Here is a 26697-nt window from a genome sequence, read left to right as displayed (position 1 = left end):
AAGTATGGTCCTTGCCTTTCACTTATAGCTGCTTGCGGGATGACAAAGAGGTGTACCTTACAGGGGAGTCCTGTGATTCTACAGTAGGTCGTTCCCTTGTTTGCAAAAATATACAATTACACAGGGCCTGCAGTGCTCTCGCCCCAAACCTGGCGTGTGTTTTGAAAGGTATTCCAATTCCAGCTATAAAACCCACTTTCACCCTGCTTGCTAACGGTAGCTATCTTCTTTTGAACAACGAAGAATGTTGCGGTTTGCTGGCTGGCTGGCATACCATACATTCTGACTGTTTCACAGCCCGTAGTTTGCTGTAAAAATTTGCTTTTTCCGCCCCCGCATGGGAAGCTCGACAACTTGATTTGGCCTTCCATACCAACTTTGAAAGAAGACTTCAATAAGTTGAGCAGAATAAGAGCGCTATTATTCCAGCAGGAAGTCCCCCTCACTTCTGGGCATGAGACATTTGTGCTGCAGGTGGCTAGCACCAATTCTGAGATTCAGGCCCTTCTAAATACTAACCTCCCACTACATTTCGGTGAATTAATTCATCGCATTTTCAATGCGTCTGATACACACAGCCTGGCACATTGTTTTAAGGCTGTTGGCTCTGGTGTTGTGACCTCATTTCAGACTATATTTGGTTTAATACCGGCCTTTATTCATTCTATTTTTTCCAGCGTCTTTGGTGGCTTACCTCTGATAATTGCCATAGCTGCTGGAACACTTCTATTGATTTGCCTGCTGCACAATGGCTGCACCTCTTATGGTCCTGCACAGCTGGGGCCGGCTGCAAATGCTCCGTAACCATGTACTTGAATGCTTTGGCACACTGTGCCTGGTTACACTCAGCGTGGCTTATGGATTGTCTTTCCGCTTTGCATACTACACTTGCGTGCAACCCGTCTTCACATATCTACGATGCTCCTTTTCATGGGCGTTGGATATCTGCCTCTTCAATACATCATGTTCGGAACTGGATTACGACTTGTTAATGGGTCCCTTAGTGGCCCATGAGCAGGAATATTCCGGAGTTGCCCTGATGGCGCATGCGGCTGCACTTGGAGTGTTGGCACAATGGGATGTCTGTGCGGCTGTGCAGAATTTTCTACAACACAGCTACATTGAATATCACGCAAGTTGTCATGCGATGCTCAGGGATGCATCCTATTGTGAGGAACATGAATGCTCATTCAGCTTGCTGAATTGGATGGCATCACTTTTTGCTACCGATGACAATTTCCTTTCGGAGGCTGTTGCGGTTTATTGCGCATACACTCTGATGGATTAATATGGCTGGCTCACCATACACTTCAGTGCCGGATTGGTTTTGTATTTTTTTAGCCAAATTAATTTTTTGCCTGGCCCCTATTTACAATTTTTTTTTTCTTTTTTCAAAATTTCAACAAATTCTAGGGGCTCTTGAACTCTGCTCTCACTTGTTGAACTCTATGTTCGTCCTATATCTACATCCAATGGGCTTACCAGGGGAGGTGTGTTGTGTAGTGAGGGTGGTGGATTCATTGTCGATATTGCTACAAGTTAGCACAAGCTTGGTTGCCATGTTGCAGCTTTTGCACACATTTCTACATGCCTTTGTTTTCACTAAACTCTGCTTGTGCCTGTTCACATGAGAACTGTCTGCTTTTCGCGTTCCTTGCAGTTCTCTGTGGTTTTCGTCTGCACATGATTGACAAGGTCGAAAAACAATGTCCCTTGTTATTCTGCTCTGGTCAGTCCCCAGCACGTAGACGTAACACGAAACGCAGCTGCACTGCTGAAAATCGAGTGCTTGTAATATTGCATGCATGCATGTTAGACACACTTGGAGAAAACCTTTCCAGAGAGAAGAGCTGTGCTTGTCCGGAGATGTAAACCTTTGCTTCTAGACTTAGAGATATGGGGTCCCCCTGACAAAGACCAGAGGTCTTCTTTTTTATAATAAAATAGTTCCTGTGGCAAGGCTCAGTAGGCCGTTTTCCACCAGCTTTATAAAATGATATCCCTGTTCATATTCTATAGAATTGTAACAATGCTGACTGTATTGTGTTTATGCATTATGCTGATAGTACTGGCCCGTGTACGGCATTTTAGAGCACATTAGTTAAAATAAACATTTTAAACTATACCGTGTCTCTGATTACTCATGTTGTGGACAAGTTTGAGTGAGTGAGCGAAAGAGTGTTTTTGCTCCCACGATTCCTGAGAGAGTCGGAGCTATATGTTCTGGGTTGTCTAATCATTGGTAGCTTCGCTGTAATACGGAGAACAAATGAAACACTATAGCTAGTCGGATTGGGATTTTGTGAACTAAGGTGTGTAGTTGGTACCAATGTTCCAGCTAATTTTTCTTTCTTATGTGCGGCAATAGAATGTTGGTGTGCACTCATTTATTGCCTGTGTGCGCAACTGAGTGATAAGATGTTTGCCTTTTCTGCTTACTTCTTGCTCTCTGTTTTGCTTTTTCTGCTTGTCTCTTACCCTCTTCCTGCCATTTTCCTCCGCCCACTGCCTAGCGCTCCTTCTTCCCTGGTGGAGTTCAGAAACAAACTCTAAACTTGGCTTTTTGACGGAGGCCTTGCATCCCAGCACCCAGATATCCTTAGGGGTGACAGCGCTGCACACTAAAAATGCTGAGTGATTGATTGATTCAAATAAAGATACTTTAAAAAAGGTTATGATTGTTTGAAAAATGTTGATTTGCAATGTTTCTAATGGAGGTGAGTGAGAGAACTTGGTGAACTGGTTTGTGGGCAAAGACAAAGGCCTATTGTTTGGGAAGTCCACTGCCAGTCCTTGGTTTCTGGCTCACGTTCCGAAGTACTTGACGTTTGTTTTTATAATCAGATAAGTAATATTACGAAATCATTCTCCAAATGCCCCTAAATGCCTGATGACCTTTTAAGTACTTAGTGCCTGGGTAAGTATTTTCAGTGGCCACTTAGAGTGTACTCTCTGCTAAGCCTAAAATGTTTGCCCTGTTTGTTCATCTTTTGCTTTGTCATGTGTACACAGTTGGCAATAACCTGTTTCACTAATAAAAGATATGAAAAGGGCACTCACTTGTTCCTAATCTGTCTGGGGCCCCGAAAACCCTAGAACTAGCCCTGCTGCTGTGTGTGTAATCGCTGCCTAAGTGTCAACGGTACGTACTGCAGAGCTCCTGGCAGTTTCGAGAAGTGGAATGAAAAACGTACATATTGAGTAGTTTGAGGCGGGAGACACGAATGTGAATGGCAACATGCAGTAGGGAGCATTTTAGGAGTCACTGCATATGTAACTGACTAACAATAACAGCTGAAGGTGCTGTACTGGATGGAAGCATCTTACAAACAGTAAAAGCACATGTGAGGCCAGTGACACCACACAGTGCACAAAAAAGAGAAGAACTGGAGAAATCAGGAGGTGGCCTGGTCGGAGGCAGTGATGTAAGGTGCAGCACACTGGTGAAGAGCGTTTAACAAGTCACTGCAGAGGTGAATGGCCAGCAAAAATAGCAGAGGCTGCCTATCTGAGACCAACCAGCAAACCGACTGATAAGGCCTCAGACAAGCATGTGTGACACCACAGCCAGACACAGAAGGAGAAAGCAAAAGGTGGAGGCAGCTCTGCCAAGTACCACACATCAGGCATTAGACTAACGCATTTCAGTGTGGTGATCCGCATCACCGCACTGAAATGCAAAGTCATGCATTATAGCGCCTCAGCTGTAAAGCTGAGAGTGCTGCTATAATTATAAAGCACCATACAAGCTGCAGTGGCGGCGCACTAAGGGTGCTCCTTGACTGAGCTACAGATTAGTTCAGCTGTACAGAGTGGTGTGCTGCAATGTTACAAAGTTACAAATACACCAATGTGCCACGATATCCCAGACGTCGGAGGAGGACGGGTCAGAGTCCAATTGCTTGACTGACAAGTGACTTTAGGCAGGCCTGGCTCCGGCTTCCTGAGTTGCAGAGGGTGGGCAGCCACGCAGATCAAAGTTGGCTGATGGAGCAATGGTGATACCGTCCCCATGGCTGACTGACGCAAACAATAATGGCCTACTTTTAGTAGCTTTCACACCTGCGGTATCCGGCAGCTGCTACCGGACCCACTGGCGCCATCATGGATACATGCGTGTAATCAGGGCTGAGCAGAAGAATCATTGCCATAAGACTGAGCCAGGCAGTCCACGGTACTCTGCATAATCATTGCTTACGGCCAGCGGGGCCACCAATTGCCGTTGTCCGTGTTCCCAGTCAGGTCAGTGTCTATTTTATATTGATATATCCTCATGGCCTGTGTTCCGCTGCCCCTTGGGTGTCTCTCTATGGAGCCTTGGGAGAGCGGGTATCTGAAGCGGGTTGTGGCCTGTTTTATTTCTTGGTCAAGGAGCTCCCCCCCCCCTGTTTCTTGACAGCGCCAGGTCTCTCTTCCTCACATGCAGAGGCAAAAAAGTCAGAAGCCGCACATAAAGGTGGATTCTTCACTTAGTTAATCAAGAAGCCCTCAGTCTGCCCGGCACAGCAGACCATCTCCCATAGGGAACGAATATTTATTAGAGCCTCTTGTAAAATAGCATAGGCTGTGTCCGGTTTCTTCTTGGTGCCCAATTAAATGGCACAGTTTACTTTCGATTTATTAGGGCATCTTCTTAAAATACAAAGAATTTTCAGCAATTATTCTAAAGGAACCGGACAGTGCAAACATAGGTGAACTGCTCACCCAGTTGTACGTGTAAAGTGTGGATCATGTCAATCACAGTGCCTTCCCATAAAGTACAGCTGCCTGCTTATGTTGTGACCTAAATTCGTGTCTCCCACTCTCAGCTTTAGAATGCAGCTGTGCTTACTGCTCATGTCGCTGTGTGTGAGTCTGCGAGTCACGCAGCTTTCAGTATGCCTTATCTTTTGTCTGCAATTTTGGCTAGAGTCTGATAAAGCGAAGTTGTTTATATTTCTTACATTTTGCAGCAGTTAACTTAGTTTCCCGTTGCGCAGATGGTTGTCTTCATTGCTTGATTTTGCTTGTGATAAACTGAATGCCATTAGTATAGGAAACAATAACACCTGTTATATAGAGAAGTGAGAAGCCCCAAAAGGGCAGTGAAAATTCTATATAAAAATCAACGTATTATTATGGGTTTACTAGTTTCTTTTTCAGTGTTGCAGGATGCTATATTTTTTATTGGACCTAAAAAAATAAGTATGGTGTCGCATCTTAAATACATGGGCTTTCACACCACTCTACTTCCTATGCCAGACCAGTAAAATGAATCACATACGAAAACTAACATGCAGGCATTATTTTCAGATCAGTCGGGAAACAAAAAAACCGTATCTGACACAGCATGTAATGCTATCGCTATCTGTTACATGAGAGAGATTTAGCAATACAATTTTTTGGGATCGATATATATATATATATTGGTATAGTGGATAAATATCTTTTGTTTTAGTTTCTGGATGTAATGGATTTCAGTTAAGGGCACCCCTCTCCTGATTAACGGCAGTCTAATTATATTTTACACCTACTATTACTTCACTTTTAAAGCTTGAAAGATTTCTCATATACTTTCAGAAAAAAATATTCTCAATTTTATTTATAATGATATTCTCAGTGTCACTCACAGTCATTGAAATGCATTCATAATTAATTACTCTAAAATTTCGAAGATGTCACAGATGGCAATCTGAAACCTTGGGAGCTATGTGGAGGAGCCAGAGGTCCGTGGACTTTGCAAACGGGACTCCGGCTGCAGAGAAAGCTTTGCGAATTCTCTCCTGCTGTTTAATGACAGCGGTGCAGGCATTTAAACGTCCCCCATTAGCATTTCTAAAGACGAAAAACACGTCTTCAGAAATGCATTTGGAAGTGCAGCAGCATCACCATCAGCCGCACTTCAGAGGCTCAAGTGAAGTTTTTACTGAATGCGTGGAATCCTTTATAGTGCACACTGATTGTAGGTGTCTGCGCGGAGGGAAACCTAGGTGTGCGCGCCCGCTCAGGCGCGCAGTTTAGAGGGAACCATCGTTGGTACACCACTATACACCGTTTCCTGCCCATAGTTCTGTATATGTGCAGAATCCCTTCAACAGGACATCCCTCACACACCAGGAGTCAATGAAAACTCGAATAGAGGTTGACAAAAGTCAACAAAGTTTTGTCAAAAAGTGATAAAAGGGGCAAGCTTCTCTCCGGATCTGCGCTGGCTGGCGTGGCAAAAAAAAAGAACTAAGGTCCTTCAGATACAAAGGGCTAGATCCATTATAAGTTTGCCCATAGGGGATTTGCCTTTGCTATCTCTCCCCCTGTAAAGATATATGAAATTCAAGCTCGAGATGCAGTCATGTATGCGGCGGACTTGTGGGGACATCGTAATCTAAACTCAATTGAAAAAGTAAAAAATGCTTTCCTTAAATACTGCTGCAGGGATTCTGTGGAGTCACTGAACTATGCTTGTGATCATAGAACCTTAGTAGGCAGGGACTGAGTCATCCTACCACCTGAGTACCCATGAGCCAGGGCCAGGGTCCGACTAGCTATAGTGTCTCACGTGATTAGACACCCCAGTACACAACACTCCCAAACGTCTCAGGAATCGTGGTTATAGGACACACCATTTTGCTCTCACACTCATGCTAGTCCACAATAAGATGTGACACAGACATGAGAAAAGTTTAAAATGTTTATTTTAACTATTGTGCTCTAGTATGCAGTATACGTGCCACAATAAGTAATAAAATGCCTAACACAAATACTGTCAGCATAGTAAGTAGAACATAAATCATGAAAATAGCTGTCATTATATAAGACAGGGTAGCCTAAGCCCCTCCCCTTCTACAGAAGTAAAGTGATTATATATCAGAAGATCTCTGGGTGTTGGCAGCAGACCCCGTACCTTAGCATGCACAGATAAAAGTTTTACATCTCGGGTGCTGTCACGACCTCTTCTCTGGAAAGAACCCTCTCCAAGCGTGTTGTTGCCTATTTCGTGCATACCTATGTGACAAAAGTGCGCGATCACAAACAAAAGCTGCATTGGTGTGTTTTGTCTAGGTGCTGAGGCCTGACCTAAACAAAATAACAAGCGGCAATATTGTTTGATCTTGTCTACTGTGTGTAGACTAAATCCCAGGAAAGAACAGAACACAAAAACAACAGCAGGTTCTGTGTGAAAGTACAGTGTGGCACAAAGCAAAATAGGTTTGTATAGTAATGTGTGCAAAGTTGAGGGCAGTTTGCAACGTTCTCATGCAAACATAGGGAAAACGAGAATGGGCCTGCACGGGACATATGACAATCCCTTCTGAAACTTCCCATCAGTACCCCAACTCTTCTACTTAGATTTGATCTAAATCTTAGATCAATATCAGATGTTGCTGCACGACGGCCTATCCAATATTGGGTTAGGTTTTCGTCAATCGAAGAGTAAGCTCCAATGAGGCACTGTGTTAAGGAACTACTAATTGGACATTCAACCACCAGAAAATGCCATGGCTAATACATATTAAAGCCTGGCTATCTAAGCTTGACTTAAATGATTACAGGTCACACCCTTGCACCTCTGACTACCTTTATGTGTTCTTGGAAAAAAAGCAGAGTCAATTTTATCCAATGTATGTCCAATGGGTTGTCTGGTAACTGAAAAAAATGTACATGTCTTATTTCCTTGCACAGCTTATGCAAAACAACGCTCGTATTGGATAATCCCCCTTTGCCATCATTCTGGCTTCAGAGATCGATCCAATGCCTTGAGAGTATGCAAAACGAATGCCAGAGACTGTATTGTTCTTGCAATCGCAAGCTATTTGTCATAATGAAAGCCCTAACATTTAATGGCCATCATGTCTAATATTTATATAAAAAGAAGTGTTATTTTTCTAATTTGGCCTTGATTTCATTCATTGAGTGTGTATAATCATTTCTTACCTGAGTATGTACAACAAATGCTTAGCAGTGCCCTCTGATAAGCCTAACAGCTCACCTACACTACCCAAAATAGAGCGTTAGTATTATTTACATTTGCCTCTGTAAACCAGTAAGGGTCTCTTCGACCTCTCTGCACAGTGTACCCCATTGTGGTACACTATATAGAGAGGTGGGTTTCCTGCAAATAGTATAATATTTGGGCCTTTATATCCTGCATGGGTTTGGCATCTAACCCTACCACACTGTCCAGATCGCTCTGTATCTCGGTGGGCAGCCCCTTTTTGAGGCTATTATTAAAGAAAATTGACATTTGGGCCCATATCAGTTCATAGCTGTCCTGACTCATTCTGTTCAGAAACTAGGTTATAGTCTCCCCAGGTTTCATAGTTTCCTCCATTAACTCTCCTACATCTGGGCAGTCAGGGAACATTTCCCTCAGGGCCGTCCATATTTGGTGTCTGTATGAACTGAATGTGGCCCATTATGCTTGGTGTTAGTCAGCGTGACTGCTGGGATGTGAGCTTGAGCATATACCATGTTATTCTGGTCTCCAATGAGGCTACTTGGCAGACTTTTAATATCGACTATAACTAGGTTTACTCCCGCTGTGTTCTTCTCAAAACATGAGATCCAGTCCCTGCTCCATCCAGCAAGGGAAGCATTGTGGTCCTTAGGCTTTCTTTATCCATCTGAGCCCACAGCACATAGATGGTCCTGATGTGCCCTTCTGCAGCAGCGGGTACATTTTGGCTTGGGGAAGCGCCACTGGTCTCTCTCTAACATAGGGTCCCCTTCTTCTTAGGCAATCCTGCAATTAGTGGAAGTTCCACTTGGGGATCTACCCTTCCATGCCGGATACAGTCTTCTGCAGCGGCCTTGTCCTCTAGTTCTAAGACTCCCTCCTCCAGCCACGGCCTAGCATACTGGGTTTTTCCCTTGTTCCAGGGGGCTAGCAGGTGGCAAAATGGCCATGCAAAGATCTCACCTTCCTCTCAGGCCACTATCTCCCTTGGAGTCAGTTTGTCTGGCCAGAGCATTCATGAGGAGCAGCGTACATCTTAATCGCTGCTGCCCTCGTGCGCACACAAAGGTGCCAAAGATGCCCTACCTGAGGTTGGTGGTTCAGCCTGCATGATTACGATGCGACTTCCCATAGGGCGGTCACAAACATCCATTTTCCAATGGAAGCTTATGTGGTGGGCAGAAAAGGCCCGCAGCACAAGTGTCTATTGAAAAATGTATGTTTGTGAACATCCCTGCACCGTGTGGCAGGCCCCATGCAGTGCAGGGATGTTTAGGACCACATTACGGAGGGCCAGAAGGAACCTACTATGGGCCCCCAATATCGTTTTCTGACAGCCTTTCCGTGTCAGAAAGGCAGACATGGCATGGTTGTCGGACACCAACATTATAATCCCGACGGCGAAGGGATTATGCAGACTTTCCAATGGACCAACGGACTCCTTGAGCCCATTGAAACCATGTCGGAATCCCCCTGCAGGTTTAACTCTGACCAACGTCATCCTAATACGGCGGTCAGACTTTAAGCCTACCATGTCGGGTAGAAAGCCTCCGACCGCTAGTCAGAGGCTTTCCGCCTGACATCGTAACTAAGCCCTTAGTTGAGTTTGCAACAGGCTACCTTGGTCACTAATTACCTCATTGGCACCTCTCCCATGGTGATTATCTGGTGATGCTCGGATCCCAGCTGAGAGCCAAGTTCTGTTTCAGACTCTTCCCTGAATGGTGCCCAGTACTGTTGTGTGTTCTCTGCATGGCCCATTGTGGTTTTCTCTGTGTTGGACTTATCGTGCATGTTGTGGGCTGCATTTTCTTTTGCACATGTTAGTATATAAAAATGAAATGAAATGAAAATAGGCACTTATAAAGCGCACAGCTACTCCACAGAGTGTCCCGGCGCTAAAGGACCACCAAATAACATATGCTTGCTTTTGTGCCAAATTTACTTTCAACTTTGAACCTGCATATATTTTTGTGTTCTATTCCTTTCCTGAAATATAGTCTGAACACCACAGACAAGGTCAAAGAACAATGCACCTTGTTATTCTCTCTGGTCAGGCACTAGCACCTAGACATAATATGGGAATGCAGCTGCTGTTTATGAGTGTGCATGTCTTGTCATATGAGCACAGGAGCTTAAGTACACACACTGAGCGAGAGTTCTGGAACAAGATTGCTACGTTAGCTGAGATTTAGAGCACCCATCTAAGTATGCTAAGGTACGGGGCCCGCCACTAATCCCAGAGATATTTGATCTATAATCATTAGTTTCAGTAGAAGGGAGGGGGGGTTTAGGATATTCTGTCTTAAAACATGACAGGGCTTTTTATGATAAATGGTTTATTGACCATGCTAACAGTATTTTTAGTATGCATTTGTTTTCCTATTGTGGCACGAATACTGCATTTTAGGACACTATAGTTTAAATAAATATTGAAAACTTCCTTTGTGTCTTTTGTTTATCTTATTGTGGACAAGTACAAGTTAGAGAGCAAAAGGGTGTGTCCTGTTACCGTGATCCCTGAGTGAATTGAGTGTTGTGTTCTGGGGTGCCAATTCACTTGTTTCTCTGGTAAGGTTAGGAGCGCAAGTAAAGCACTATATAGCTAGTCGGACATGGGCACATAGGTACTAAGGTGCTATGGTAACTCAGTCACCGATGTTCTAAGATCCCAAGCATAGTTCTGTTCCTCAGCACAATCCCTGCAACATGGCTCTGCAAAATAGTGCTGGTGCTTGCCCACAATACCCTTGCATCTTTCACAGGAGATGTCCGTGGTGTTAGGGGTTTATCCTCCACAGTTGTTAGGGAACACCTAGTTCTGTTGATTTTTTAAGCTTAAATATTAAAAGGTTTTATACCCTGTTTGTGCTATGTTTTGAATCTATTATAAATTAATTATGGCGCAACCGATTGCTATTGCAGTTAACTGTCGCCCGGTGGTTCCTAATCATTTAGCACAACATAGAGTCCCCGTTGCAGGAGTTCCTTTGATTTTTGTTGTAGAAGCATTCTGCTTCGAAGTTCTTTTTTGCTGGGTTACATTTCCGACTGTGGACGATAATGATAGTACTTTTCATGAATACACAACGCCCCAGGCACCCGCTGCATATCGCCCATATGCACTTGTTGAAATTCTTCTTACCGTCTGGAAGCACCAGACTTAGTTTAATGGCGCCCTAGCCCACGTACCTGGGATTGTTAGAATGGGGCCACTTAGCAACAAAGGGGCCACAGGTTACACCACATATCCAGATTTAGGTAATTTGAATTTGGTACAAAACTCATGCTTTGTATAATGTTTTTGTCGTCCTATATGGACGTCTTACTCGATATATTTCACATACTTTGCTGGCTGGTCCAGCTAGACTGGGCCTGCAAGCACAAGCTCAATTGCATGCAACCCCTGTCATTAGCCCTGCAATTGTTCATTCAGTTATGGGCAAATGACCCACTAATCATGAGGAAATACCTTTTTGGATAGTCCAAAAAATTGAACAACTTAAAGCAGCGTTTCCCCTTACATGTCCACAAGACAAGGACAGAATTTTAAGTACGTGCTTACCCACTGGCCTGATTCCCACTCTAGCTGACTGCAACACCTGGGGGACTATTTTTGCCACAGTTTACAAGCTTTGTCATGGCACTCTCTAGTTAGCTGTTCTACTGAACGTCCTCAAACAAATACAGAATGAACATGGGGCAGGTCCTGCCCTCGAATATGGGATGAAACTTTTGGGTAATTTCACTGTTTTCTCCGAAATTATCCTTTCTAATGTTAAAGGTGAATCAGTGTCTTTGGCTATACACTAGCGACTTGCTGCAGTGGCAGTAGCTGTCGTGAACGCAAGTTGCCTGTCATATTTGCTAATGTACATACGTCCTTAGGGCGTAATAATTTATGAACCCGACCTTCAGGACCACCTCCTGGCAAGCCTGGCTTTGACTAAGATGCCAGACCAGCCCCTGAATTTCCTAAAAAAAACATAGGATATATTTAAACAACAACCAAAAGGTAAACAATGTGAAGGCTCTTGACCCCCAGAGTCCTCTGAAAGACAATACGATTTCCGTGATCACACTAAATAAAGACTCCAGACAGTTATCAGGCAACTGATAAACATTCTCTTTGTTCCTTTCAGGAATTGTCTGACTAACAGAGGAGGGCAATCTGAATGCAAACAGAAAGAGTATGCATAACCCAATAGGTAGACACAATGCTTGTCTGACGTGATTATAAAGAAGGAGGACAGGCCGCCTCCATATAAACCACCTTTTCAGAAAAAGAAAGTTGCAGCTTTAACTGCAAAATATGCCACAGAGGGTGAGAACCCTTCTCCTAAGCAGGAGTTTGACGGTGACTCTCCTGAATAATGTGGCAGAAGTCACCATAGTATGCGAGAATCCCCACCTATTTCTGGTAGTAAAAGCAACTTAAACATTTATTAAGGTTGAAACTGCAGAGACCTGTATAGCCCCTCCTGACAGATATCTTTTAGATATTCAAATTGAAAGTGACGTTAAATGCTCAATTACAGCAATAGTCTGCAATAATTTAACAATATCTTATGACATTCTCTTGCCAGAGGTTGACTGGCCCCCACCTTTTGTACTAGTATCCCCCACCATGAGGATGTAATTCTCCCTTCATTTTTGCACCTTGTCCCAGGCGAAGTCAAGCAAGCTTATGCATCTAAATGGGCCATTGCTTTGGTCCCTGCACTTTATCATAACCATAGTGGTTGTGTTGCAGGGATTCTGCACAAACACAGAACAGAGGGCCCGATTCACAGAACTAACTTAAGACAAAATCCTAAACTTACTACTATTTTGGTATTCACAGAAGGCACTTACTCATTTTGGTATTCACAGAAGGCACTTACTCATTTTGGTATTCACCGAAGGCACTTACTCATTTCGGTATTCACAGAAGTTAGGAGTCCTAACTTTAGGACTCCTAAATGCCTTCTGTAAATACCGAAAGTCTTAAAATTTGGATTTTTCTCAATTTAGTAGTAGTAAAGTTAGGACTCCTAACTTCAGGACTCCTAAATGCCTTCTGTGAATACCGAAAGCCTTAAAATTAGGATTTTTCTCAGTTTAGTAGTAGTAAAGTTAGGAGTCCTAACTTTAGGATTCTAAACTGAGAAAAACCCTAATTTTAAGATTTTCGGTATTCACAGAAGGCATTTAGGAGTCCTAAAGTTAGGACTCCTAACTTCTGTGAATACCGAAGTGAGTAAGTGTCTTCTGTGAATACCAAAATGAGTAAGTGCCTTCTGTGAATACGAAAATGGTAGTAAGTTTAGGATTTTGTCTTAAGTTAGTTCTGTGAATCGGGCCCTATGTGCAGGATCATAGGACCTTGGTGTATAGGGACTGGGTCTTCCTAAACCTTAGTACCCATAATCTAAGGACCAACTAGCTATAGTGTCTCACTTGCTCTCCTACTTACTCACAGAGAAACAAGTGATTAGACTTCCCAGAACACAACACTCCCAGATTTCTCAGCAATCGGGGTAACAAGACACACCCTTTTGCACGCACTCTTGTACTTGTCCACAAAAAGATCTGACAGAGACACGAAGCAGTTTAAAATCTTTATATTAACTTACGAGCCCTAACATGCAGTATACATGCCACAACAAGCAGGAAAAGGCATATCAATCAATCATTCAGGGGAATTGTAAGCGTGCTACTCACCCTTGAGGGTCTCAAGGTGCTGAGGGGGGGGTATGCAGATCTGTTTTAGCCAAAGAGCCAGGTCTTGGGGGTCTTTCTGAAGGTGTTCAGGGAGGGGGCGTGTCTGATGTCTGCCAGTAGCTCGTTCCAGGTCTTGGCTACAATGTGAGAAAAGGATCTTCCGCCTGCTCTGGCTCTGTGGATGCGCAGGGTTTCGGTTAGAATATCGGAGGTATCTTTTGGGTACTTGGAAGTTGATTCTGTCGCTGAGGTATTTCTGTCTGTTGCTGTGTAGGCATTTGTAGGCGTGAGTGAGGATTTTGAAGGTAACTCTTTTCTCCACAGGGAGCCAGTGGAGTCTTCGTAGGTGTCGCCTGATGTGTTTGTGCCAGGGGATGCAGAGGATGAGTCTCGTGGTGGTGTTTTGTATTGGCTGGAGTTTGCGGAGTAGGGACTTCTTGAGCCGGCGTGCATGGCGTTTACATAGTCCAGTCTGCTGGTGATGAGTGCGTGGGTGACTGTCTTTTTTGACTCAGGGGGATCCATTTAGAGGTCTTGCTGAGGATGCGGAGGGTGTTCAAGCAGCTGGAGGTGACGGCGTTGACCTGTTGGTTCATGGTGAGTAAAGAGTTGAGTACGATGCTGAGGTTTTTGGTGTGGTCTGAGGGAGTAGGTGGACTTTCAAGGGTGGTCGGCCACCAGGTGTTGTCCCATGCTGAAGGAGTGGTTCCAAGGACGAGGATTTCTGTCTTCTCGGCGTTGAGCTTTAGGCTGCTGTTGGTCATCCAGACTGCGACATCTTGCATTCCTTTCTGGAAGTTGAGTTTGGCAGTGGTGGGGTCTTTGGTGGGGGAGAGGATGAGCTGGGTGTCGTCGGCATAGGATACGATGTTGAGGCCGTGTTGTCGGTTGATGGCTGCGAGGTGGGTCATGTAGATGTTGAGGAGGGTCGGGCTCAGTGATGACCCCTGTGGGACCCGTAGGTGATTTTCGTGGGATCAGAGAAGAAGTGTGGCAGTCTGATCCTTTGGCTTCTTGCGCTGAGGAATGATTGGATCCAGTCCAGGGCTGTTCCTTGTATGCCGGCATTGTATAGTCTGGCGACTAGTGTGCGGTAGGAGACGGTGTAGAAGGCTGTTGATAGGTTGAGTAGGATGAGGGCCGCAGAGTGGCCTTGATCCAGGAGGGTGCGTATGTCGTCTGTGGCGGAGAGTCGGGTGGTCTCGTTGCTGTGGTTACTTCGAAATCCAGATTGGGACGGGTCGAGGATGGCATTCTCTTCGATGAATCGTGTCAATTCCCTGTTGACTGTTTTCTCTGCAACTTTGGCTGCGTAGTGGAGGAGCGAGATGGGTCGGTAGTTCTTAAGGTCGGTAGGGTCAGCTGTGGGCTTCTTGAGCAAGGGCCTGACTTCCGTGTGCTTCCAGTCATGTGGGAAGGTGCCTGTTTTGAAGGTGGTGTTGATGATGCATTGTAGTTCGAGTGCGATTGTGGCCATGGCTCTGTGGTAGATGTGAGGAGGGCAGGGGTCGATGGGGGCCCCCGAGTGGATGCCTTTCATGGTTGAGGTGGTATCTTAAGTTGTGATCGATGTCCAAGTGGAGATGGTGGGCTGGCTGGTTTCTCTAGGGGGCGGGAGGCCAGTTGTGGCATCTGGTGGATGGTTGACAAAGTTGTCGGAGAGGTTTTTGATCTTGAGGTGGAAGTAGGTTCCAAGCTTGTCGCAGAGGTCTTGGCACAGGGTGATGTCTGTGGCTTCGCTGCATGGGTTGGTGAATTCCTGAATGACACTGAAGAGTTCCTTGGAGTTGGTAGAGTTGGTGAGGATTTTGTTGTGGATGAAGTTCCTCTTGGTGGTTCTGATTTGGTTGCGGTAGTCCGTCATGGCGTCCTTGTAGGTGGAGTAGTTTTCGGTTCTCTTGGTGTTTCTCCAGTTCTTCTCTAGGCATCTGCAGGTGCGCCTGGCTTCTTGGAGATCGGTGGTGAACCAGGCGGCTTTTCTGGGGTGATGTTTGTTGGGGTTGCGCAGCGGGCGAGCTCGTCTGCGCAGTTGGATATCCAAGTGTGGAGTCCTCTGGCTGCGATGTTAGCGTCGGATTCCCAGGTGCGGCTATCTCGGGTGAGGGTTGAGTTAAGTTGCTCGTTGGTAACTTTGCTCCAGTTCCTTTGTGGTGGGTGTGGGGCTGGTTTGGGTGCTTTAGGTTTGTCGACGTGAAGTGTACGCAGTGGTTGTCGGTCCATGGCGGTTGTGTTGCGTGGCTGAAGTGAACGCTGTTTCCTGCAGGAAAGATGGGGTCAAGGGTGTGTCCTGCTCTGTGGGTCGGTGTGGTGACGAGTTGTTTAAGTCCGATGTTGGTGAGGTTGTCACGAAGAATGGTGGAGTTGGGGTCGCTGGGGTTGTCGAGGTGGATGTTCAGGTCTCCAATGAGTATGTAGTTCATTGAGGCGATAGCGTGGGGTGCGATAAAGTCGGTGATGGCAGTGTCGAAGGGTGCCTGGGGGTCGGGGGTCTGTAGTCTAGGGTTCCTCGGAGTATGGCATTGGGGCTGGTCTGGATCTGGATCTGGAAGTGCAGGTGTTTGGCGGAGGGGAACGTTTCACTGGAGGTGGTGAGGCAGAGGGTGCTCTTGTGGGCGATGACGAGGCCCCCTCCCGGATGGTTGGGGTGGTTGTTGCTCTGGATCTTGTATCCGTCTGGGATGACGGTGTTGATGTCGGGGGCAGAGGAGGCGTTGGTCCAGGTCTCCGTGGAAGAAGGCGATGTCGGGCAAGAGTGAGTAGTGTAGGTTCCAGATTTCCATGGCGTGCTTGTGTACGGAGTGCTTGTTGAGGAGGATGCATCTTAGGGTGTTGCCGGTGCTGGCGTCGGCGGTGTTTGAGGCCGGGGTAGTGGTGAAGGTCTGGTGGCAGTGGAGGTAGGAGAATTCGCCTTGGGTCGTGTTTGGTGAGGCTGGGTTGACAGTCTCTGAGTCTTCCAGATTTGAGGTTGAGGAGGGTGGTGGTGTTGTAGCGACGGATGGTCGGACATCCAGGGTACCTGGCGCTGGCCACGGTCAGGAGGCGGACGGGCGCAAATACAAATAGTCAGAATAGCAGCTAGTCCATGAATCATGAAGGGAGATGTTGTTAGACCTGGCACCTTGGCGTGGGTCTCCCTTCCATTTTTGCTGTTGCCGCATGTGTTTTTGCTGGTGTTAGATGCTTTGGGTACTGTGCCACTGCTGTCTAGTGCTACAGTGCAAGTGCTCCCTATTGTAAATTGATGTATGAATTAGTGATTCCATGATTGGTTGGTTTGGTGTACCTGTCAGACCCTAGTACAGTTCACCAGGAGTGCCCAAGGCTGGTAATTCAAATACTGCTGGTGGGCTTGCAGCACTGGTTGTGCCACCCACAGAAGCAGCCTGTAAAAGTGTGTCTAAGGCCTGCCATTGCAGAGCCTGCGTATAGTCTGGTACTGTCATGCTGACTGGGCAAGTGCACCCACTTGACAGTCCCTAAACCTTCCCTTTTCTTCATATCAGACACCCCTATGGTAGGCCCAAGGGCAGGGTGCATTGTAAGTATAAGGTAGGACATGCCCTGGTGTGTGTGGCATGTTCTAAATAGTGAATTACAGCCATTTTCGTTTTTCACTATTGCAAGGCTACCTGTTCTCCATAGGCCAGAATGGGCAGTTTGATTGTTACATTTGATAATCCTAACTGACTCAGGGAACATGGTAGAAATTCGAATTTAGTGTGCCTGAACTCAGAATGATAAAATACATCTTTTAGTGAAGTTGATTTTAATATTCTGTGTTTGAAAATACCACTTTTAGAAAGTAGGTATTTTCTTGTCTAACCATCCAAACCTGCCTCTGCTAGGCTGTGTATCCCTTGTCTGGAGTTTGAGTGACAGGGGCTGGGGGATTCCCGGAGACAGGGTGAGTCAGCACAGGGCTAAATAGAGAGATCTGCATCAAGATGGGTGGAAGGAGTTGCACCGGGGACCTGAATAGGGCTGTGCCTTCCCTCCACAGTGGTGGCTCCACCTCCTGTGGTGTGTCTGATGTCTCTGCCCTGCACTCTGAAAGGAAAGAAGAGTCATGTAAACAAAGTGCTCCAGGACTGACCAGAACTGGTTTGGACTAGGCAAAGGCCTCTCTGCCTTCAGAGAACAAAGAGAAACTTTGTATAAATATTGGAACCCAAACCCAAGAACTTTAGATCACTTTGGGAAAGAAGAAGAAACATTTGCTGAGGAGTGGAACCAGAATAAACTGAGGAGAGACTATCCCTAAGCTGAAGTGCTGCTTGGGGGATTGAGCGGTACAAAAGGGGGGGTGGTGATGGACGGAGCGTCAGAACCAATCAAACACTCACACCCAGTCAACAGATCTGGGTTTGACCCATCACCGTTCTTTAGCCCACTCTGCCACCCCAGTTCAGACATGGCCATATGCAAATCAGTCTGACCCTGTGCCTCATGGGAACAGTCCAGCCCGAACTGCCAAGCCATGCCTTCCCTGGACCGGAAACAAGCTTCCTAGGACCGGTTTCTGGCATTTCAGCCGTCTTCAGCCAGGCTTGCTTGAATCCAGTGGCAAAGTGAGCAAGGGACTCACGTCTGAGCATACCCTGCCAACTTATGGCGAATTAAGCGGTACAAAAGGGGGGTGGTGATGGACGGAGCGTCAGAACCAATCAAACACTCACACCCAGTCAACAGATCTGGGTTTGATCCAAAACGATGGATTTAGGCCCAGATCTCTGTACTGGGGTGAATGTATAACATTGTTCTGCATTCTGTCCATCAACTGTGTTTTTTTGCATTTGTCACCCCGAGTGGGAAGGGTATGCCCAGACGTGGGTCCCTTGCTCTCCATGCCACTGGAATCAAGCTATCCTGGCTGAAGAGGGGTGAAACCCCGAAACCGGTCCTAGGATGCTTGTTTCCAGTCCAGGGAGGACCTGGCTTGGCAGTTCGGGCTGGACTGTTCCCATGAGGCACAGGGTCAAGACTGATTTGCATATGGCTGGGTTCAAACTGGAGCGGCATGGTGAGCAAAAAAACGATGGATTTAGGCCCAGATCTCTGTACTGGGGTGAATGTATGACATTGTTCTGCATTCTGTCCATCAACTGTGTTTTTTTGCATTTGTCACCCCGAGTGGGAAGGGTATGCCCAGACGTGGGTCCCTTGCTCTCCATGCCACTGGAATCAAGCTATCCTGGCTGAAGAGGGGTGAAACCCTGAAACCGGTCCTAGGATGCTTGTTTCCAGTCCAGGGAGGACCTGGCTTGGCAGTTCGGGCTGGACTGTTCCCATGAGGCACAGGGTCAAGACTGATTTGCATATGGCTGGGTTCAAACTGGAGCGGCATGGTGAGCTAAAAAACGATGGATTTAGGCCCAGATCTCTGTACTGGGGTGAATGTATGACATTGTTCTGCATTCTGTCCATCAACTGTGTTTTTTTACGCTTGGGGGATTGGCCTGCAGTGGTTGCCTGACTGCCAAAGAAAGGAGAAAGGACTTTGTGTGCACTTTATTCAACTTGTGAAGGATCTCCAAGGGCTGGAAAAGAGCTTGCATCCTGCTGAAGTCTCAGGGCCAACAGACTTCACCCACCAGCTCCCCAAGAGTTCTTTTGAAGTGTCTGCAGTTGTGCTGGACTTTTTGAGGACTTGTGTGTCGCAAGGAGCTGGAAGCGCGACTCAAGAACAAAAAGCGTGTCACCGAACTGCCGCTGCCGCTTCACAACACGAAGCACCTCGCATTGCCGGAGAAGAGGATTGAGGTCGCATCAGACGCCGCCGCATCACCAGGAAGCATGTCGCAGAAGAATCGTTGAATCATTGCAGGTACACCGAAGCGCCTCGCATCGCCGGAGAAGAGGATCGATGTCGCATCAGACGCCGCCGCATCTCTGTGAAGCATGTTGCAGGGCCTGTCGCGGCTCATCGCCGGAGAAGAGGATCGACGTCGCATCAGATGCCGCCGCATCACCGGGAAGAGTGTCGTAGGGCCTGTTGTGGCTCGCATCGTTGTGGAATCAACTCGCATCGCCAGAGGAGAGGATCGACGTCACATCAGACGCCGCCACATCACTGGGAAGCATGTCGCAGTGCCTGTCGTGGCTCGCATCATGAGGAAACATCTCGCATCCCCAGAGAAGAGGATCGACATCGCATCAGGCACCACCGCATCACCGTGAAGCGTGTCGCATCAAGAAGAAAGCTCCATCTTTGTTTCTTTGCACCGGATCTTCAATGCATCACCGTCCTTGCAACACTTTCGTTGCCCTGCATGTTGCATCTTAAGGTACATTGAACTCTGTGTCGTATTTACCATCTTAAGAGAACTAAGCTAAATTCTACCATTTTAAAGTAACATTATTGTGGATTTGTGTCGTTTGTGGTCTTGTGATAAGTCTATATAAAGAATACTTAATTTTTATATAAAACTTGTGTGGTGTCCGTCTGTAGTGTTGTCACTTGATTACTGTATGTGTTCACAAATGCTTTACACACTGCCTCTGAGATAAGCCTATCTGCTCGTGCCAAGGTACCAAGGGGGTGAGCAGGGGTTATTTTAGGAGTGTACCCCCCTACCCTGACTAGATGCAAGTGTCCCTATTTGTCACAGGTACCTGCCTGTGCCAACTAGAGACCCCCAAATCTAACAGATGTCATCATGGAAAGACAATAGAGCCTCACCTCCCTCCCTTAGCTACAGGAGCAGTATTATTCTATGTTAGAAGATCTCTGGGCTTTGTCAGCAGACCCCATACCTTAGCCTATAGATGGCAGATCTACATCATAGGTGTTGTCTCGCTATTCTCCCTGGAAAGGTCCCTCTCCAAGGATGTGTTACCTATTCGTGTATCCCACTAAAAACCAAAGTATGTTGTCCAAACAACGGCTGCATCGGTAAGTTTTGTCTAAGGGCTAAGGTCTGGCCAGAACATAATAACAAGGGCCATTGTTGTTCAACCTTGCATATAACGTTCAGTCAAAATCCCAGGAACATGCAGAGAGTGAACACAGCGATGAGTTCTCATGTGAAAGCAACCATAGGACATATTGCAAAAAAATAAAGACATGTAGTAACGTGAGCAAAGCAGTAGGCAGGCTGCAATGTGCAATAAGTCACATGACACCCTCCCCTTGGCCAGGTCATTTGCCCAGTGCTATTACAACATCCGAGGTAAGCAGAGGCAAAGCGTCTTAGTGGTATTCCAATTAGGATATTTGTGAAGGCAAATTTCTGTTTTTTTATTGCAAGGTTATATTTTTCTAAAAATGTTGCCAATTGGGTACTCAAAAACCCATCCATTCATATTTAATCTCCTGAGATAGAAACGTAGCAGGAAAAGCGGAATGCCATGAACTCCAGAATGTTGTCAGTCCCTTCCGTAGTAAAAAGGTATGCCATCCAGTTTAGAAGATCGAACAAGCAAAAAAGCTCCTCATATCCAGAGGCCGTTAGGAGCATCTCAGGGCAACCTGTGTTAAGTTTGATGAAACTCTGATCTATGAGGCGCTGCGCATGAGCACAGGTACTCAAGTCTGCCGTTGGTCCAAGTAGAAGATCCTACCCATGCAACATTCCTGATCATGGGCCTTCAACGGACCCAGGGTTGCATGTGTGGCATTGGAGAGGAACACAGGTTGCATGCAGGTGAAGTAGGCATAACGGAAGATCAGCCAATAGTCGATGGAAAGAGACTACAATGGCGTTGAACCAAAAAACTTCCGCATTCGACCATGGTACAGTTGCAACTGGACCAGGGTTGGCAGCTCCACAGATCAAGCATCCATTGTGAAGCAATAATAGGTGAACAAGCACGCCGCAAATCAACAGGAGCACCAGGGGAAACCCTCCAAAGGCACTGGAAAAATAGAATGAATAAAGGCTGGTATTACTCCAAAAATAGTCTGAAAGGAGGAAACAAGGCCGGATCACACAAGTTTAAAAAAGTGGACAAGGCCCTCTGTATCAGACGCATTAAATATTTGGAATATTAATTCTCAAAAATGGAGTGGGAGATTTGTATTTAGCAGTGAGTGTATCTCACTTGCGGTTCTCGCCACCTGCAATTCGAAGGTCTCTCAAGCTGATGTGATAGCCACTTCTTGTTGAAACAATAGCGCTTTGAGTCTGCTTAGCTTATTGAAATCTGTTTTTAAAGTTGGAAGGGAAGGCCAAAGTGAACTATCTACAATCCCATGCGGGGTGGAAGCAGGACATTGCTGCAACATGTAACATGTTGGGAAACTGTTACTATATACTGGATGCCTGCCTGTAAGCCGCAGCAGTTGTGGTTATTTAGAATAAGATAACTGCCATTAGAAAGTAAAGTTAGTGCGGGAATAATAGCTGGAACCGGGGTACCTTTTTAAAAATAAGCCAGATTAGGTGCCGAAACGTTGCAGGCTCCATGAAGCTTAACCTGTTTACATACTAGGGAATGTCCTACTGTTAAATCGCAATCCTCCCCTGTAAGGAAAACTTCCTTATCTGCACGTTGACATCTGTAGGTGAAAGACAACAACCACAATTCATGAATATAAGTACTGCAGAGGGGCTCAAATCTACCAACCGGATAATGTTTCATGCAGGCCGTGAACTGAAAGAGTGAGATAGGTTATGAAATAACCCAATGTATTAACCACACAGCCGAGTCAGTCTCTGCTACAGAAAATGGTAGCTGTTCTAATTGTTTAGTATGTAGCAATGTGTATGTTGCATCTTTAATAGACTTTAATTTCTGTTTATCAGTCAAATTAAATGGCAAAAACAGTGCAGAAGCATTCAGATAATCCCATGGCCCTTTTCCACTGTTGAGTGGTTGCAAGGTCCAAGCAAACTGCATTACAGAACGTAACTGATTTGGACCTTGATACAAAACTGACACTTCATGTTGAACAATGTCAATGACGGATGATACAATATTATCCAAAGTATATATACCTGAACACAGTGTATTAATGCTGTTATCTACCACTGCAAGAACTTTTTCTAAATTAGCGTGGTCAATGTGGCGCAGACACACCAAAGCTTCCATCTGCAACAGTTTTCAAAATTCATTATATGCTGAAAAAATAAAACGTTTTGTTTGAGCGGATTTTGGACCTAAAAGGAAATCAGCAAGATCAATGTCACCTGGCAAAAGAGAAAGGTGTTGTTTTACAGACGACAGTGTGGAATGTTTCAACCATTGTTGACCCAATTTACCCACTGAATATGTGGTAACTGTATGGAATGTGGGAAACGTGGAACAGGTCTACTTTGTGAAAACCCTTTCGTAGTATTCAGAAAACGCAATTGACATGCATTGGAGCTCGTTGGCCACAGTAACCACCCCAAGGGATCAATAGTGGAAGAGTTGAGTGTGCCATTTTGGAACATGACAGCTAAGTCCTCAATTGTGTAGGTGGTATGTGTCTGTCATATTTAAGGAGACAATAATGGAATGGAGGGAATATTTCGAAAATATGAGCTGAGACGGTATCAGACAGGTGCGATGCAATGACTCAGTGCCCTTGTATCCCAGATGGATTGTAGATCAATTGTGTCCTTCCAACACTCATAACCCTTCACGGACAAATCATTCCTGAAGGAAATAGAGTAAACTAATTTAGTGTGTGTTAACATAAATTTAGTTTCGGACGGCATCTTTAGTTTATAGAAATAGGACAGAGGGTCTGAAAGATTGTAACCAGAAAAATACATAAATTTACTCTGTTGGGTCTTTGAACTCCCATGGAAAGATGTTGGACAATGCTCCCACTGGGTAATTAAAAAACTGGTCTCTGAGCGTTGGTCTTGTCTAAAAAATGATGGCCATAATGTTGATAACAGAATACATCTGTGTAATTTGCTGTATTCAAATACAAATCTTCAGTGTCAAAAGTAGCATAATATTTCAAACCAGATGACAATGATTGAACAGCATGAACATCCCAGTCAACAGAGTGTATGCCAGGCAAAACCACACCTCCTAACGAAACTCGGAAAACGTATGGAATGTTTAAAATTTCGGTCAGGCCATGGATATCGTATGGATTATCCCAAACAATGCCATCAGCAACAGGGAACACTAATATATTGACAAGGGCTTGATCTCTTTTTATTTTATGGGATGATGTATGAGGGGCCAGAACTCCTTTGACCAAGTTCACAGCAGAGCATTCAGGTAAATAATGGCCAATAATGAGTAAGAAAACACAGTCACAAACCCAATCCACTTGAAGAGGAATATCATCGTAATCACATCCAGATATATGTCCAGGGCGGGACCAGGTAAGTCTTTTTGAACCAGGAGATGAAAAAACTGTTACGTGTAGGGGTCTCTGCCACAGATGATGATGAGGAAGATGTTTCAGAAGAAAAGCTATTACAGTCCATATAATAACCACTGGATCCCAACTGAAATAACAGGGATTGTGCGGCATTGATGGTTCAGGTATGGTACTCTCAGGAATGTCAATTATAACCTCAACTGGAGGAGAAGCATACTCAATATCCGCTGCTGTGGATGTGGACGGTAAAACTGTCAATAAATCAATTGAAGTTTCCTCCTCCATTAGTTGGGGAGTAGTTGAAGAAACAGAAGCCATCGGATTGAACGAAACATCTCAGCTTGACATGTTTGATAGAAATGTAACGATTCTCCTTACGACTAGGTAGTGGAGGCAGGATCACAGTACGATGCCTTTTAAGCCAAGGACTCTGACCAGTGCACGGTGTGATGGACCAAATTCTTTTTTGTTCTCCACCTTTTCTCGGAACAGGTCTCCAACTTTCGGAAGCCAGCCAGCCAGAAACCGTAATCAGCACCGCTGGATAAGCAAAAGAGGGAACATGTGCTTTTTCTTGTGAATCACAAGCTTTCTGTAGATCCTGTAACATAGCGCAATGATTATCTACATCAAAGGGTGCGGAAGCCGCCACAATGTCTAGACCGTCAAGCTCTGGCACAAAACTTTTAATGTCAAAGAGAATTTCGTATGGGATCCTTTAGGGAGATTATTTAGTGCATGTTGGACTCCATAGAGATGAATCAGCGAACCCCTGCCAGTACCTAAGACTCAAGCTGTCAAAGATTGCTTTAAGTCACGGTTCATTCGCTCCATAACAGAATTGCCATCAGGCCGATATGGAGACGAAAATTGCACCTGCACCCCCCGAGACTTCATCGCATCCCGGTAAGCCTTAGAGGCAAACACAGGACCTTGGCCAGAATGGAAGGTGCCACAGGCAAATGTCCCGACAAAGACATGCAAATCTTTTATGACAGTTCGAGCGTCAGCACTACGTTACGCCCAAACCCAAAGGAATCTTGTGCACAAATCCACTGCAACCAAGATATGTTTAAAAGCAGTGTCAGTTGTCAAAGCACCGCAGTGATCAAGATAAATACAACCAAAAGGTTGATTTGAAATGTAAAGTTGTGTGTGGAGGATGTGCAACAGTAGAAGGCTTACTTTGTTGAGAAATGTCACAAGAAAGAACATATTTACGTGCCTGTTGATATAAACCACGCCACCAAAAACGTGGCAGTAAAAGTGAAATTGTCGCAGTTACTCCGGCTTGATCATAAAGCCACGGCTTTATGAGCGACAATTATCAAAGAAAGTCTGCGGTCCTCATTGGAAATCAGACGATCCCCAATGGACGGCATAGTTGCAAATGGGACTTGATCAGATGCCAAGTGGTATGTATAACATGAAGGGAAACCTTGGGGAAACTCTGTTCCATCCTTCGTCACAGCTATAGCTGCCAAAATATCATCATCAATTTTAGTCATGGACCTTGTGACTGCTGCTACTGAACAAGTGGCTACTGCAGATTTGGCTGCCTCATCAGCCAGCGAATTAGCAACAGCGAGTGCTCTCACCCATTGATGGCCCAAAGTATGGATAACGTGTGAGTGGCAAAAGTTCCTTAAGAGCGGCCACTCGAACCCAAAGCGTTTTATGCTTAATTGTGCTACCTCTAGAATCACGAAAATCATTTTGTGTCCAAATTAATAAGTTGTTATCGAAGGATTGTACACAGTAAAACGAATTGCACACTATAAGTGTTGGAACCTCAGGGTCAGCAAACTCAAGAGCTAAAACCAACGCACGTAACTCAGCCAATTGAGCCATGCAATCTCCAAGAGACTGTATGTGCAACAAGGAGGATTTAAAATCCCCATCAACAATATTCCCTGCCACAATTGTGCAGGCTGCTGAATAAGCATGTTTAGAACCAATGGCCGCTGTGCAGGTCCATCTGTGTAAATTATGCATTTGTACTGATCAAGTGGGAGTAATGATAAAGGAGGAGGATGAACATGTTCAAATTGTAAAAACTCCTGCGTCTTTAACCTCTTCTGTGTCCATGACGAGATAGTCTCGTCATGGAGCACGGTCGCGCTGTGCCCATGACGAGACTATCTCGTCATGAACCCCACCCGCGTATGCAACGCCCGGCACAGGAGGGGGAAAGGGCGTGGCACTGAAGGGGTTAAAGAAGGATCAAAGATAACGTTGACATCAGCTGACATCAAAGAACTAACCCATTGTATACAACGTGGATGCAAGGCTATGCAATTTGGAACTTTAGCCTTTCTAACTGCTTCTAAAGTAGGTACCAGCGAAAACATGAAACAAAAATTCCCTGAGCCAGAGAGCGTTCCTTCAGAATCGCCATCTGGACAGCTGTCAAAACCTTTGCTGTAGAAGAGAAACTCATCTCAGCTGGAGTATACAAATGCGATTTATAAGCAATGGGGACCGTGTCCCCCTCACTGAACGTCAAGTAAGTAAAACCTAATGCGCCTGGTAAAATCTTTATGAGCAAATTTGTAGAATTGTCTTGTGTTAACAAGAAGTTGGTTGCAAGCAGATCAGACTGCAGAGACCGAAGAACTGCAATATGTTCCGGAAGTCAACAGGAGGCCAAAAAAGAAGGTTGTATCAAAGAGTATAGAGGTTTGATACGCAGGGCATAATTAGGAATGTATGTCCTCCTGAAATTTAAAAAACCCAGCAAAGATTGTAATTTTTTAAGTGTAGATGGAGGTTGCAATTGAGCACATTTCTTCAG

General features: G+C 45.4%; 1 protein-coding gene across 2 annotated transcripts in view; it reads right to left on the bottom strand.

The window, feature by feature from the left end:
• The window catches only part of LOC146799914 (NACHT, LRR and PYD domains-containing protein 12-like), a 1343351-nt gene that overhangs the window by 67551 nt on the left and 1249103 nt on the right, over positions 1 to 26697 (bottom strand). The gene's annotated exons all lie outside the window — the stretch shown is intronic.

Source organism: Triturus cristatus, chromosome 8 (assembly GCF_964204655.1).
Source record: "Triturus cristatus chromosome 8, aTriCri1.1, whole genome shotgun sequence".
Taxonomy (NCBI): domain Eukaryota; kingdom Metazoa; phylum Chordata; class Amphibia; order Caudata; family Salamandridae; genus Triturus; species Triturus cristatus.
The sequence above is the reverse complement of the archived record's forward strand: the minus strand, read 5'-3'. Positions and strand labels throughout refer to the sequence as shown.